The 15,288-nt window shown below is 40.6% G+C and overlaps 1 long non-coding RNA gene across 1 annotated transcript; it reads right to left on the bottom strand.

Moving 5' to 3' along the window:
• Positions 1-4,814: 4,814 nt before the first annotated feature.
• On the bottom strand, positions 4,815-14,565 carry LOC134137314 (uncharacterized). Its single transcript, XR_009957663.1, has 3 exons — positions 14,399-14,565; positions 5,488-5,646; positions 4,815-4,962 (listed from the first exon to the last, which is right to left on the bottom strand). It is a non-coding gene; the product is annotated as an uncharacterized LOC134137314 (long non-coding RNA).
• Between the last annotated feature and the right edge of the window lie 723 nt (positions 14,566-15,288).

The raw sequence follows: 15,288 nt of genomic DNA, 5'->3' as shown, positions 1-15,288 counted from the left end.
CAGAGCTTTCCTGGAAGCTGCTTGGAGAATAATGAGCGATCCTCCACAAGACCCAAAGATTTTCATGAACCTCTTCTTCTTCATGCAAAAGCCCAACTTTCTGCAGTACAAATTAAAAAATAATAATAATAACAAAAAATTACTCTATCAAATTGCAACACCTCCGTACTCTTAACTCTCTTGGAAAAAAGATGGAGAGAAAAATATTAATTACATGGGAGGCAACATCACTTGTACCACTACTGCTTGAATAGACCAAGGATAAAAATGATAAAAGAATGTAAAAACATACTGAGCTTACTCTGAAAAGTTTTGTAAAGAGGAACCTAAAGGAAAATTCAGGCACAACCCAGCTTTAAACGAGTCTCTCAGAGTCTCACACTTTGTAATCTGGGCTTGCAGTTATCTCTGTATTTACAAAGTTTGGCAGTTGTGAAGACCAGATAAATCATGAAGACTAGGGTTAGTCTTCTTGGCATGAGGCTGACATCTGCCACAGGAAATTAATCCATTCTAAGCTGCAGTGAGCTGAGCTGCTGAGTTTGTATTCGTGTCACTGAGACCATTTAAACTCACAACTGGTCTATAAACTATCACTAGTCAGACTTGACAGTAAGTTACACCTTGGTGAAAAGAATAGCCTATGGATCATGATCCCGTAAATAAAGATTTATAAAAATGATATTAAATGAGCCATTTTTCCTAAATCCACATTCCAAGGTATTCTGGGGAGATAGATAAAGCAATAGTGGGGGATTTTTTTTGAGAAAGGGGATTAGAAGGTCCCAGGGCACTTTGTCACTGAAATAACCACATCTGTCAGCTAAATTGGCAGAGCTATTATATTCGTTACTAGAAAGAGTTCCTCAGATGCTGAGGTCTTGGATACCTTCCAAAAGATTTGCTCTCTGGACAGTTGAAGTGAAATCGAATTAGGAAAAAAAATAGTTCGCAGTCACAGTTAGGATTTAATTCTTCTGAACATCACGTGGTCTGAAATGTTGATGTGAAAAGAATGGCTCGTATGGAGTGACATGACAGGAATCACATTTTAATTTCCTTTGTAAAATTTTGCAAGCCTCTCTCTTTCCAGAGGTCACCTCACTCTTGCTGCTTTTTGGGGGGTCCACGCATCATCCCTATGAAAGGAAGATATCCCAAGGGAGTTCCTTTCTTTTTCTTTTGCAAGATGCAGTCAGAGAATCTCTTTAAATTTTTTAATTTGTTTAACTGGCTTCTAACTTTTCAGACTCCTGTCATGCCATAAAATTAACTGATGAATGACAGGGCTAGGTTTGTCTAGGCTGTAACATGAGCTCCCAAAGGCTGGAAACAATAAAATGCAATTTTCTAAGAAATGAGATTTTATAAAAGACATACTAGCCCTGACTTCACTGCACCTTTTAATTTTGTTAGCTGCAGTCCAGCAACTTATCACTGTATTTTGTTACAGTTTTTATCATTACAAGCCCTCTGCTCTCATAGGTAGGAAAGGATTTTCTAGATCGCTCAAGGTCACTTAAGAAGAGAGCTGCTGAGCCCAGTGCTGGACACTTGCTCTGCATGTTTGTGAGCCAATGTACAAGTCACATAATGACACGGCCAAGGCTCATGCAGAACAGTTTATAAGAGACAAGAACCTCAAGGCAAGAACTTTTTTACTTGTACTGCAGAATCAAAAGGGAGCCTCTCCCACCATACACTAACCTTCCTGGCCAGGAGTTGCCCTGTGCTGCAAATCCTCTCTATCTTCTAGCAGTGCATTTCTAAAAGACTGCAGATTGAAAAGAACAGAACACAACTATCATTAGAATCTGGCTTCCAGCTATTACTGTCACATGCTAGTTTTAGAAACTAAATGAAGAGATATTAATATAACATTTTAGCTCACTATCATTAACACAGTTAGGTTGCCCTGGAAGAAAAGCTTCCTCACAACTCCTAATAGTGTTTTTTTGGTTTTCTAAGTAAAACTGTTCAGATTTGACCTCCTGCTGCAGAACATCTTCCTTAACTTCCAGGCAGAGACAACAGTAAATATTTTCACCTTTTCAGGTTGTCTGAAAGGAATCATCTAATCAGACCTGGAACATTTTAATTCAAATGAATTGGTCAATCCAGCCAAAAGTGTCACTGAGGAACTGCAATAGCAATTCTCAAACTTTTTGGATCACTCTGCCACCTTACCAGCCCAGTCTCTCAGCTGTGCCAGCCAGGCCTCACTTTGCCTCATCAGCTGCACAGATGCTGAACTATTGCCAGGTTTTGAGAGGCGTCTCAAAATACCCAGGCTCAGGCTTGTTCATCGAAGCCTATTCTCACACATGTGCTCAGTAAAAGACTCTCTGCCCCAATCTGGGCAGGAAGGATGAGGCAAAGAATGAAAGCACTAGCTTCATCACCAAATAAATCTGAAGCAACAGAAGTATAGGAAGGCTAAGAGATCTGCCCAAGGATACAAAGGAAATCTGATGGGAAATACATGTAGGAGCTGAAAAGAGATCTTCTAATTACTCAGCCAGCTTCCAAGTGTACACAATTGATTGAGAAATGGAAAGAACTGCATAGAGCATGAAGGCTCCCTGTTCTGGATTTCACTGGCTGTTGGGTTCCTGTACACGCTGGGATGAGGAGGAGGAGAGTGGGTATCAGCATACCGGTGCCTCTGGGAATAGCTGTTGTTACAGCCTTTTACAGAGACAGTTTATTTCTCTGCTCTAACTGAGCACTATGATAGTGCACCAGAAAGGCTGGAACAAGGCTTGCCCCAGTCTTTCTGAAATTTTCCAGTCTTTGTACTCCGAGATTTTGAGATAGAATTGTGACATTTGCTTAAGAGGCAAAATCCTGTGCCCTTCCACAACTGACTTTGGGACATAGTTATCTATAAATCAACCCTACAGTAAAATCCCTAACTGGGAATATGATAGGATGTCACATCATAGTATCTGGCAGCAGAACTGTGCTTATATCAGAGTCTGAAAAGCAGGAATGCAAATGCCCTTACAGTGACAGCATAGGAGATTTTGTTTTGTTTTTGAATAAATGATTGATAGGATAAAGGCAACTGGTGGAACAGGTCAAACACAGCTAATGAAAAAAGTAGACCCAGTCGTCATCCTGTTATATCACTTGCTAATAGAGTAGTGTTTAGCAATCACTTGTATGTTGTAAGGCTTAAGGTTATCAGCAGAGTGACTGCAGGAAGCTGTTTAGAATTCATCCAGCATCTGTGACTATAACCCAGCAATTTAGACAAAAACATGTACTCTGCATAGGTGCATGACACAGACTATTACTATTATTAATACAGTAATATAGTATTATTAATACAGTAATATAGTATTATTACTATTATTAATATAGTAATAGTCATAATAAATCACTATTGAATGTGTTTGCTACTCAGAGGGGAACTTAATTATAATTTCCAAGCTGGCAGCATTTGATTTACTTTTTGTTATCTCTGAAACTGCATAATTAGTTCCCAAGCTACAACTGCAAAATCTCTTACTTGTTGAGGGGAAGGAGATGTGATGTTACAGCTGCAGCCATTGCTCTGTCTGCAAGATAGTCTTCCCTCGAGAATATTAATTTTTTTAACATAAAAATGAAAAACGAGTAAAATTGTTTTGAATAAAAGAGAGAGGAATGCTTGGAATGCACCTCCTAGGGATTCTGCCTTCGCATTGGTGAAATGTCTTTAGTAAAAGGAGCTCTCTAGTGTTCATTCGTAATACTGCAGTTCAGGAATATGGAGCTGTGAGTACAAAACCTAATAAAATAAATATGCAAAGCAAAAATAAGGCCTAGATATCAGTACTAACATACAATGTGCAAAGTGCTATTTAAATCTCATTATAATTTGAACACTATACACAAAAGTTATGAAGTGCAGAGGCAGGCATTCCATTCATTTCTCAATCTGTTTTTAAAGGAACTTTTGTTGCATTTATGAAGTAGCTCTTGCTTGGTTTGTGGGGTGAGAATGTGCATGCACGTCTGCTAAAATCCAGGTCATGAAAAAAGATTTAAAAATTACACTGTGTTCATCTCCAAGGCAGCAAAAGAACCTGTCATTTGGGGATCTGAGGTCACATATACACAATGGTCTGAGGGAGTATATTTGGTACAAGCAAATGCGTAATTGCAGCTGCTGGCATTTAATGGATATACCTGATCAGGCGAAATTGTCTCATGCCAGTAAAAGCAAGCCCCCAGTCACTAATCCTAAAAAGCAAATCATAAAAAGGATGTGTGGATAGTACTGTACAAAGGCAGACAGATCTTCTCTCTTCCTAAAAGGAAGACCTTAACATTTTAATTAGCAGTTGTTATGCAGTTTTGAGCAGTGCTGGAATAACAATATATTGCTTCAAACTGCTTTTAATGCTGGCATTTTGTTTTTTCAACAGGTTAGTGATGAACTCTCTAATGTTGATAAAAATGAACTAAAAATCTGTTTGGTTATCACTGGAGATCACAGATGGAGAATAATGACTTTACAAATTGGTGAGCTGAGATTATCTGCAAATATTATGAGAGAAACTGGGAGCTTTTATAAAATACACCATCATTTTTAATGTCATTTTGCTATTATGGTGCATCCCTTGTGGATGCTGTAGTTTAATATTGCAAGTATGAAAAATGATGCCATAGATGAAGCCTTGCCACTACAAAGCACCACCTTGTGTTTCCCATGCTCTGCTTCCCACAGCAAGACTTATTCTAGAGTAGAAAATAAATTAAGATGGAATAATTAACTAAATGTGTTTCAAAGGCAAGAAATCCCACGCACAGCTAAGTTCCTCACCTTTAATCACTGCAAACAATATGGTGGTGGATTTCCTGGAAGATACCATGAGCCAGAGGTTTAAACCTTTTGCCTTTCGATGTGTTCTCAGCAGTTTTCTCTCCTCCCACGACTGACCTTCATTTTTCTGAGCTCAGATTACTGAAAAGCTGTAGTTTTGGTAGCAGAAAAATAATTACAAGAATATAAGCCACAAAAAGCAAAGAATCCTGCAAGACATAGTTAGTCATGATAATAACAGTTTTCCCTTCAGTCAGCACTGCAGCTGAGTACTAAAGTGATCACACTTGATAGATGCAAAACTTATTCAGGTGTGCTATTATGTTTGAACACTATATGGATTGTTTGAGATATAAGAAGCACATTTCCCCTTTATTTTTGCAAACCTGCAGGCACTGTGGCAATGGCTGGACCATTCTTGTGGCTTTTTTCAGAATAATATAGTCTGTTGATATTTTCAGACCAGAAACCTAAAGCAAAGTGTTGTCTCTTGCCTCCTCAGAATACTCTCTTGCCTCCTCAGAATGTCTCCTCAGAAAATTCCTCCCATGCTTAATCTCAAACTGTACATCCCTTTTTCATTGAGATTCAAGTCAGGAAAGATGATAAAGAACTTTTGAACTCCTGAAAAATACAGGCTGAAGAATTTCATCACAGAAAAGCCCATGACTAACCTGAGTTTGGTTCACAGTGTTGGGTCCTTATAATCCACAGAGCCCTGGGAGATCTCTGCTGATGTCAATGGAAAGGTTGCTGTTGAACACAAGAGAGCTGGAGCAGGCCCGTGGAAGAGAGGGCAGGTCAGAGTCCCACAGCCATTTCTCAGGTGGAACCTGGTATTTTACATTGCATTATCTTCAAAAATGATAAATCAGAAGACCTATAAACTGTGTTCTTACAAGAATAAAGACATAAGTCAGGGCAGCACAGAAAGCACATGGTTTCATGCTTCATTTCCAATGTTAAACATAGAAGAGGCACACAGAAGCATCTGCTGAGTGAGTTTGGATCAGCTTGTGAGTGTCTGAATGCCAAAAGCAACCCAGAATCACATGTGAAACCAGGCAAATCTCAGTGACACCAGGTCAATTGCATATTTACATCCCAAACTGATAACAAATGCTGAATTAGTGGCAAGTGTATCTGACAAGGAAAAAAAGCAGAAGTTTTGTCTGCCCTTTGCAATGTGAGATTTCTAAATATCAGACAGCTGGGAGAAGTATGTACTAAACCTTTGGGATTTTCATTTCTCTTTTTCTAGCTCTGCACTTACAAAAAAGAAAGGTCAGATTAGATGGAGATTTGCAAGTGGGGAACAAGATTGCTGTTCTGTGAATAGTTTCAATCCAGTGAGGTAAGCCTTTATTTAATGAAAAATTTAACACTCTGAGGTGCCCACAGCATCTACCTGAGTTGGCTGAATTACAATCCAAGGGTTACAACAAAATCAGTGAAAACTCCAGAGGAAAAAAAAAATCAGACTTTTTGTAATGCTACTGACTACATAGAAGAAATGCCTTAACTTGGTTCACATGAAGGGCACTAAGAAAAATAATTATTTGGACTACTGAAATAATGAAAAGTGTTCACCCTGCTCTCAGCTCAGCTGTAGGACTTTATTACTCAGTGGGTGCAATATTTAACTCTCTGTTGGCTATCTGATGAAAGAAAACACACGGTAAGTCTGGTATTGCTTCTGATCTGCCATAGTCTGAACAGGTCAGCCAAACCTGGCAAAAGTGATGTCTAATAAGTAGACACCCACTCTATAGCACCTGCCACCACCTGCATAAGCACCACCAAAGTCTATGCAGGGCCTCAAATCTGATGGGAATTGCTGCAAGTATCAGCACAAGGCACAGTAACACTAGAGCAGGCAGGATGACAGCTATTGCTGCTGTTTCAGAGGCTTCTGGACACGGGCTGAACTTGCCAAATGCAACACTACAAACATCTAAACCCCATTTTTCAGAAAGGCACAAGCCACATGGGAGGGTGTCAAGGGGATGGGGACAAACTCTTTTCAGTTGCCCCATGTGACAGGACAAGAGGCAATGGGCACAAACTGAACCACAGGAAGTTCTGCCTGAACATGAGGGGGGAATTTCTTCCCTGTGAGAGTGACAGGGCACTGGCACAGGTTGCCCAGAGAGGTTGTGGAGTCTCATTCTCTAAAGATCTTCAAGGCCTGCCTGCATGCAACCCTGTCTAACATGCTCTAGGTGACCCTGCTGAGCAGGAAGGCTGGACTAGATGATCTCCAGAGGTCCCTTCCAACCTTACTGATTCTATGATACATCTGTGCTGTCCCAGGAACACTGCACAGAGATCTGAGACATTTCCAAGGAGGCTGGCACAGCTGAAGTATTAGTTCTAGAAATCAGCAGCAACGTCTTCTTAGGGCTACCCCTGGACTCATCAACCCTTTCCACCTGGTCAAGCCAGTGGAGGCAGAGCTGATGCAGCCCACCAGCTGCAGAGCTAGTCTGGAGTCTGATTTCAGCCCTGCTGCTGAGACGGAGCTGCCTTGTGGAGCCACACAAGGTGTCTCTGCCCCACACTTCCCATGGCAGTAAACATTTGCAGATTCATAACATCTACCTCTGCACTGTGCTATGTGACATGACACTTCTTTTAAAATAGGGTTTAAGGTCTTTTGCAAATGTCATCCCAACACTGCTATGCAAAGTCCACACAAGCACACTCAACACATGCAACTTTAACAAAACTTAAAATAGGTGCACATGTAATGTAATTTACGTTAACCAAGAGGCCACTTCACACAGTAAAAACAATATGAATGAGAATTGGTTGGCTTAGACTAGCTAGCACCTTGGGAAAGTAGCATACAAGTTAAACTCATTTTCTAGTTAAAAAAAAAAAAAAAGACAACCCAACTAACTCTAAAGAGTTACAAAGGCTTTCCCTTAATGATGAACTAGACGTAGCAGCACACTCTTCAAAACCTTTGGCCATCGCCTCACAAGCTTGCTTAGCTTTTCCTGTACTTTCTTTTGGAGTTGCTAGGATTAGCCATTGTCACGCCTGACCCCTTACGATCCTCAGGAGGCCTCCCCTAGCATGCAGCACCTCAGTGGCAGCATAGATTTTCTACCACAGGATGTAGGACTGCAGGAGATGCCAAAAAACAAAGGATCCAGCCTTGCTGCCAGTGTTGGTCTTGACAGTGAGTCATCTGGCTGTCTCTGCTGAAAATTAATCTCTCTCCCCAATTCTGATGAATATTGATGAACTTCACAGCATCAAAAGAACCAAAGGCAGGTCAGCTGTTAGAGGGGACAAACACTTCAGTTCTAGATTGGAAAAAAAAGAGACAGACAGACAGGGGAGTGATTGTGATGAGCCAAGACAGTTTTCTCCCTCTCTTGTCAAACTGTGATTTATGTATACACTTCCATTCACCCTGTGGCTGCCAGTATCTACATCCTATGTCCACAAATCTCTCTGCTAATTGGATAGGAAATATGTGGGCTGCCTTCTCTATAAAAAGCCACTCTGAACTGGGAGGCTTCCTAGCTCATTTTAATAAATCATGATTGTAACTAAATTCTTTTGCTGCATGTTTCTGCAATAAAATCTTTATCATTCACTTATTAGCCTTCTTTACTGGCCAGCCTTCATTTTTTCTTGCTTCTGAAGCTGACTTTCTTGCCTAGTCAATCAAAGTGTTTCATCTGCTTTGAATTCCTAATTTAAATTAGCTTCTTTCTCCTTGTCCTCATCTTCAGAGTCCTTCCTCATTCTGCCCATTCCCACAGACCCACTCGCAGTTCCAGCCAGTGTCCCCTTACCCTGCCATCAGTGACCATCTCAACTCATTCCCATCAAGAGGGCTGCCTCTTCTACATCTGTCCTCAAGAATCATTTCTACCGCCACACGAATTATTTTCTGATATTATTCCTTCCCAGTTGCCAGCTGACAGAAGTACTTATTTACATAACAAAATCCCTTTGCTGATGGCATTTATTCCTCTTTTCTTTTTAGGGGGCACTGTCTGTGGTCCATTACTTATTTTCCCAGTGTTTAACACACTGAAAAGGTCACTGCAATACCAGTACAGTAACAATCACTGCCCAAGCAAAAGACTCAGCCTCAGAGCTTTGCCATGCTCCCTACAAGAACGTGCAGCATGGAACCGGTGCAAGAAAGTGCAGCATGGAACATGGAACCGTCCTAAGGGCTATCAGACCTGGAAGGTCTCTAAGTCTTGTAGTGAGGGGACGTGGTCCCCCTGAAACACTTGTTCTGGATGCTGTGAGGAAGAAGTCAAGATACGAGATTTTCCAAAGTCTCTTTCAGTTGTAATTTTCCTTTTACGCGGGAAAAATGTGGGGAGAAATCCCTGAGCCAAACGCTCATGTTTCTTTGAGTTCTGAAAAAAAAAAAATGCCGGGAATACCATTAGCAGCTGAGCTGGCAGTGGGGTTACCAGCCAGCTAGGTCGCCCACAAGAGCCATCTCAAAACAAATGGGACTGCCTCAAGAAAAATCTCAAGGGACCAATAACGTCAGTCACAATGGACAGGCAGGGCTTGTCTATAAAATACTTTTTTTTTAGTCTTTTTGCTAACTTATTCAAAAGATGTTGTGTTGGTAAGAAGAAAAAAAAAAATCTTTCACAGTTCTTCATAGGAGCTTCAGTCTTGAAGCCTCAGATGGCCAATTTCTCCCACTGGACTGCATCTTTCAGGACACACTACACTAACTATACCCCATGCCCGTTAAGCAGGTGCAGGACTGGTGCAAAAGGGGAGAACTGGTCAGGACAAGACTTCATACTGTACTGGAGACTGGGGCATGAGACTCTGAAATCAGAAGTTTCAGAAATATCGCTGTGATGTTTCCTAGTCAGAACTTTCAGCCTTCAGCAAGCTGTAGCTTCTAGTTACAAATTTAGGGGTCTGGATGGAAGTTGTTTGTTTTGTTTTGTAACTCCCAAAGTCAGAATTTTCCATAGAAAGAAAAATATTTTCCAATTAGTTCTACTAGCAAAGGCTATGAGTCATACAGGCATGCTGAAGTATAGATGGTTTAAAAAATTTGCCTAGTGACCGAAAAGAAGGTTGTGGGTGCAGTTGGGAGAACCCAGGAGTCTCTACCTTCATTTTTAAATGTCACTCAGTCAAAAACTTCTATCGTTTAGCTTCATTTCACTTTAATAAAGATCCTGTCAATCCTAGTGTCTGCAGATAATAGGACTGGTCTTGGGAGTGATGTTCTGGAAAAATGGCATCAGACTAAATGACAAAGGAGAAGTAAATGAACTGACAAGCTGGGCAGGATCTGGATCAGATAACGTAGCCTAGACATTGAACATTTTCCTTGCTGTTTCAAAAACGTGAAGCAGAATTTTGTTTTGTTCTTCATCAGTGAACTTCTTTAAAACTTTTTTTTATAACCGGACACACTACACTAACTCATTTTGCCATTTTAAGACATGACATTCCTTTGTCTCTCACTTTGTCAAAAGTATACTAAGAAAAAGGTAGAGTCACTTTTATATTTACACTTAGCTGGTTTCAGATTCAAAATAGATTGAGATAAGGGTCTCTTTTGCAGAATTCCAAGCTCAACTTTAAACAGAGAAGTGGGAAAATTAACATTAGAATGAATCCTTAAACTGCAATTATTTGTGTGAGAGAGAGAGAGAGAGCATGAAGCATTCAAATGGCTCTCATTCACTGACTCAGTTAAAATATACAGATCAGTATTGCAATTTGGTTGCAGGCCTTTCAGAGACATAGAAATATGGAGGCTTCACCCTGCTCCTAGTTTAACTGAAAATTTGTACTAAAATGCAATCCAAAAAACAAATAGATGTCCAGAACACTTCTCCCTAGAATACATTTCCATTAGATTGTGATCTCTCTCAAGCCTTATAAGGGAACAGGAAAATACTTCAGTTTGCAGATAAGCTTTAGAGAGATATGTCAAGGCTTTGTATGATAGTAATATGATATAGGTCCCATTTATACTGGAATTGAAATTGCAACTGCTGTTCCACATTATAATAAAGTCAAAATGTATTATATCAGATAAAAGAGAAATAAAATCTTGGTATTTTCTATTACATAAAAATGGTTTTGTCAAAAGAGGCATTGATGAAAGTATCATTTAAATTCCAAGAACAGAGGAGTAGGAATATCTGTTTTTCTATTAATTACAAAAGGCATATTCTGAATTCACTAAGCAATTGAGTGAGCTAATAGTACATTACACAGCATCACTGTGCTGTCTTACTATGAGATCAGAATGTCCTTGCTCTGCAGAAGGGTAGCAGAATATACAATTAGTGTGAAAGGCCTCTTAAAACTTTGCCCTCAGGATCCCCGAGTTGCTTGACTTCCTCCAAGCAAATTCACAGACTGCTGTAATGGAAGCAAAAGTGACAAAGATGTCATTGTTTCTCCTCTGTCTTTTCCCTCCTTCTGAATAGTCTTGCTATTTTTAAGGGAAATTGTAGGAATGAGGAAACCTTACAGCCCCCTGCATGGAAGCACAGGTGAGGGCAGACCTTAGGGACTTTAGCTTCAAATCTCTGTCAGTAAGAACTAAAGGAATAACATTATTAGTTGACAGCAACAGCAAAAGCTCGTTTTCTCTGTGGATCATCTGCTGGGGGATCAGGGGCAGAACATATCTGCCAAACCTACATGTTCTCAGTGCAACAACACATTGCAGCTGCATTCTCCTTCTTTTCATTACTAGCTTCAGGTTTCATTTCTTTTTTCTTCTATATTCATTCATAGCTGCTGGGCAAGGTCTGAAGGAGCCTAATGCAGTAGTCACGAGAGTGACCTTTTCTGTATTATAGCAAGGATGAATGGTGGCCAATTTGAGCAGCCTGACGGTCTACGGGCATCTCTGCTTAGCTCTCCAGGTGACATCATTAGGGGGACTAATGCCAACACCTCCTAACAGCTCTTGGTCACTCATTTCAAAGAGCCTGTGCTCTCCTCCCTTCTGTCAGCAAAGCAGTCTCTGGCAACTCATTTTTTAATTGCATTTGTAAATGATGCATTGTTGAATACAGATGAGAACTGTGAAACAGTAACCTGCCTACAGATGCCTGCGTCATAAAGTAATCACCGGTTTATCTTCTTATGATAGTTTGATGGTGTTCCCAACTGTCCTCCAGCCATCTGCACCTGGCCCTCACTAATAGGCTTTGTCCTTTCAGTTGTGCCAGGGCCACACAAACAGTTAATCTGACATTTGCACAAGTGAGGTGATGAAAATATTTTGAGGGGGAGCAGAAGCATGTGGCTGGAGCCATGGTGGTTCCCTGGGAACCTTCCAAAGCTGTCCTACAGTCCTGTTCCAGTGGCGACATGTTCCTTTTCAGTTATTTGTGATCCCCGCAATTGAATCATAGTCATATCTGTTCTTTGTGGGACTGGAAACTAATTAAAGGAGTGAGAACCATTAGTGAGGGATAGGAATGATGACAGGGATAGTTTTTTCACAAAACCAGACTTGGGAATCAAATAGCAATTATGGTTACAAGGCAAAATGAACACACCTCATACGAAATGTATACTTAATGAGCAGCCATACAGTGCTGTAAAACAAAGGTTCATATCTGAAAGATCTCATTCCCATAAAGAGTTAACTTCACATTCTGCAGGAAGGCCCCACTGAAATCAATGAATACTAAATAAAGTATGAGTCTCAACCTTTTTGAACCATTCAGTGGGGTCAGGGCTACACATACAACGCATAGCTCAAAGCACATACGTAAGTGTCCACAGGATCAGGTCTATACTAATGGTTCAAAAGCTTTAGGCCACAAATATTTCCTTTCTAAGATATCATGAACAGCTATAACTTGAATGTCTGACAGTCTGATAGAGAAATCTGATGAGTTGGTAAAATACTCTCAGGAGAATAGAAGCATAGAATAATCTGGAGAACATTTAGCCCAACTCTCCACTTAAAGCAGGGCTATCTTTAAAGCCAGTTAAGGTTGCTCAGGGCCTTGAACAGTCAAGTTTTGAAAATCTTCAAGGCCTCCAGTCTCTCTGGGCCTCTCTTCAGCACTGCACCGCTCCCTGGAGAAGAAAGTTTTCCTTATATATGGTAAGAGTTCTCTTGCTGCAACGCATGTCTATTGCTTCTCATCATTTCTCTCTGCACCCCTCAGGGGTTCAGTCATCTCTACAGTGTCCATTAGGTTTTTGAAGGTGGCAATAAGACTCCAACTGAGTCTTCTCTTCCTAAGGCTGAAGAAACCCAGCTCCCTCAGCCTTTTCTACATCAGGTACTCCAGCCCCTTGACTACCTTGGTGGCTGTTTGCTAAAATTGCTCCAAGTCTATCAATGCCTTTCTCATACTAGGGAGCCCAGAACTGGAAACAGCATGCCAGATGTGGCCTCACAAGTGCTGAACAGAGAGCAATCATCACTTCCCTTGACCTGCTGGCTATACTGTTATTAATGCTGCCCAGTGTGTGGTATGGTTCTCTTTCATTGTTGCACAGGCACTTTGCTGACGCATGTTCAGCTTGATGTCCATCAGGACACTCAGCTTCTTTTCTGCAATGCTAATTTCTAGTTGAACAGTTCCCAGCTTGTAGTGTTGCATGGGATTATTATTTTGCAGGTGAAAGATTTTGCATTTGCCTTCTTGAAATTCATGACGTTTCTGTCATTTTATTTCTCCAGCTTTTTCAGGTCCCTCTAAATGGCAGCCTTGCTCTGCAGCATACCACTATTTGCAGTATATAAAAAAACTGGAACAACATCATGAAAGATATGATATTCAACTTAATGGCAGTGCTAAAATAAAAGCAGAACAAAGCTCACAGCTATGCTCTGCTCATCCTGCCAACGAAAAACACCCTGTGATGCTGTCCTTCACAGGGTAGCTGATGCCCTTAGTTTTGAAGATGAAACCAAAGGACAAAGTGGCTTACAGAGAAAGCTTACAAAATTCCTCTGAGAAGATTTAGCAAAGACTAGTAGAATTAAGGTGCCTTTTTTTCCCTCTAGCTCTAGTATCAGAAATCAAAATTATTAGCATCAGTCCAACGCATGAAGCACATCATCTAATCTGGGAAAAACGATGCACTTTCATGTGACCTTAACTCTGTCATATAGGTCAGGCAGCAAAAATGAGCTGCTTAAAATAACTATCTAAGCTGAACTTCACTGCTGCTCTGCATAGACATTTGTCTACAGAGAAAAAAAACAGCTATATTTACTCTTCAGAGTTGCTTACTGATTCAAATAAAAAGAAAACAGTTCAGTGGCAACAAGCAAGAATTAAAGGGAAGATAATGTCATATTCTTTGTCATGTGGAATCTAAATGCCTATTGCTCAGATTGAAGTGGGAAATGGCTCCTCTCCATGAACTATGCTGTCAGCACAATTTGTATCTTTTTCTTCCTGTTTTTACTTTTCCCACACAGCAGTAGCTTTTAGTTGACCCATTTGAATTGTCTGTCACAGCACACTGAAATATCATGCAGTAAATCAATGCAAATCAATGCAAATCAATTCTAAATCCATTAGAGTCAAATAGATACTTAGAAAAATCCAAAGAAAATTAGGAGAAACTTACCAGATCAAAAGGAAACATGGGACTGTGTCCCATATTCAGAGCAGGATGGCTAGAAAAGTAACTAGAGATTCCTGTTTTCACTGGCTGTTCATCTAATGGTCATCTCTTCAGAAGGACAAGCCTCCACAATGAGCTTCTGTGGAACCCAGTTTCCTTCGATTTCAGCAGGGTTGTTTTTTGACTGAGATCCAACAGATAGATGTGCCTGAACTGCACAACAAGCATAGCTGTTGGAACAACACCAGCTGAATTAGGCTAAACATGCTTCCTACCTAGGTCTAACCTTCCCAGAGAATTGCTATCTTTGAATTTGAACAGAACAAACAAATAAGAAAATAAGTACTTAGGGAAAGGGAGCTCAAAGATGCTTTCCCTTCTAAGCCTCAACCCATACGAATCTAATGGGTTTGGAAAAGTGGTGGGCCTATAGCCCAGAGCAGAGCATCCACTGCTTCATGGACAGCATTGAACATTTCACTGTAGGGTGTAAAGGATGGTTGAGTTTTATGACTTCCTTGTGAAGGCTTCTGGTCTGTGGAAACAGGTTGGTTCAATTCACTGACAGTGTAGGGTAAAGAACAGATAGGAAAGGCAGAAAGTCAGGACAGTAACTGCATTAAGAGAGAGGGAGAGAGAAAAAGGCGGGACATGGAAGGAGAGCACTTGGTAGTTTAAAGAACAGCTGTTTCATAAAGCAAAGGGGACAGGGAAATATTTTACAAAGAGAAATGGCACATGGAAGGAGTGTTTCTTAACCTAGTAAATACATGCCCAGCCAGTCTTTGAAATTGGACATATGCAGCATTACATTACACTGCCCTTTCTTTCTCTTTCTCCACTGAAGGATGCAGATCTGAGGGAGGGACCCATCTGGAAAGGACTGCATGGAC

The sequence above is a fragment of the Rhea pennata genome, chromosome 1, assembly GCF_028389875.1.
Source record: "Rhea pennata isolate bPtePen1 chromosome 1, bPtePen1.pri, whole genome shotgun sequence".
NCBI lineage: Eukaryota > Metazoa > Chordata > Aves > Rheiformes > Rheidae > Rhea > Rhea pennata.
Note: the sequence above shows the minus strand (reverse complement) of the source record. Positions and strands in the feature narration are given on the sequence as shown.